Below are 1,580 nucleotides of genomic sequence, written 5' to 3'. Positions count from 1 at the left end.
GGAGCCTCTCCTTGGAAGGCGGGACGCTTCCCCGGTTCCTCCCGAGCACGTGTCCTCAGCAGAGCAGGCAAGCGCTGCGTGCCTGGGGCTGCGATCCGCGGGTGACAACGGCTTAGAGCGCTCCCTCCCCAACCCCCCACTGTCGCCGCCTCTCCCGGGGAGCTCCAGGCTCCGGGATGCGCTCGGGGCAGGCCCGAGGAATCGGAGAAAAGGAAAAGTGCCGGGGAGAAGATTAGGGAGAGAAGACATTAAAAAGCCCAGCCCTGAATAGACAAACAGCCGAGCTGAAAAAGACGCCTGCTAGCCCCTTCTCCCCCCAGCCCCAGCGGCCTCTCCCAGTCCCGGCGAAGCGCACCCACCCTCGGCCTAGGCCCAGGCAAATTCGTATCTGTGTGTGTGCGTGTCTGTGTGTGTGCGTGCGTGTGTGTGTGTGTGTGTGTGTGTGTGTGTGTGTGTGTGTACGCGCGCACGCGCGCGCGAGCGCCGGGCGGGCAGTTGCGAAACGGGCTCTTGGCTGCAGCGCGGCATAATGGAGGTGGCTGGAACAATGCGCGCTTTGTGCGCGCGGGGTTGTTTTCCACCCGCCTCGCCCCCCTCGCTCGGGCCGTATGGCACTTTAATCCCCGCCACGGCTGGGCACAAATGCACTTGTGTCCTGCGGGTCACCGGGGGCCGTGCGGCTGGAGCCGACCCCCTCCATCCGCGGGCCCCACCGCCGGCTGTCCCGTCTTTCTTCCTGCAGCCTCCCAACCACCACCGGCCAGTGAGCCGGCTTGGAAGCTTCCGGGCCCGCGAGCCACTTCTTTTTTCCGTGGAGACGGCGCATCGCCCCCCCTCCCCTTCGCGAGCTCACACAAACACACACCCCGGCCGGCCGCGGGCCCCACACTCGCCGCCCTCCCTCTCCCAGTCTCGGCCCGCCCGCCCCCGCCCCGTGCTCCGGACTCCTGCGAACAATAGTAAATGTCAACAGATTCCGCGCGGCGAGTGTCTGACTCGGCCGAGATAAGGGTGCGCGGTTGGCCCCGCGCTCCGCACCGCCGCGGGGGGAACCCGCCCTGACCCCGGCAGGAAAGAACCGGCTGTGACGAAACCGTGCCGCAGCGGGGGTGGATAGGAGGGGAGGCCACCAGTCCCGGCCCGGCGGGGGAGTCTCTCCGGGAGCCCAAGCCCTGCCCCGCCCCCACCCGGCTTAACCCGGTCCTAATGCGGGGCGGGTGGGCACGGTGAAAGCGGCGGGGTAGACGTGGCGCTCCGGCCTGCTTTCAGATCACGATTCCAGTGCCCTGCGGCTGTCGGAAAAACGCTGATCCGGGTCAGGACGCGGGCGGTTTTCGACCTACTGGGAGCCGGCACCCGAAAGATGCGAAGGATCCGAGTGCTTGTCTCCGGAAACTCATTAAAATATATTTTTAAGCGCGCACACACTCTCGCAGGTCCTCCTCCTCGATCGTCCGCAACCCACCACCCAACCGAGTTAAAATTCACAAACTGATTCTCACGAGTTGGTATTAACGGGTTGTTCCTCTTAAATTGTTGCCAACTTTGCTAATAGATTATTACTTAAATGATTTCTTTTT

This window comes from Kogia breviceps, chromosome X (genome assembly GCF_026419965.1).
Source record: "Kogia breviceps isolate mKogBre1 chromosome X, mKogBre1 haplotype 1, whole genome shotgun sequence".
NCBI classification, from domain to species: domain Eukaryota; kingdom Metazoa; phylum Chordata; class Mammalia; order Artiodactyla; family Physeteridae; genus Kogia; species Kogia breviceps.
The sequence above is the reverse complement of the archived record's forward strand: the minus strand, read 5'-3'. Positions refer to the sequence as shown.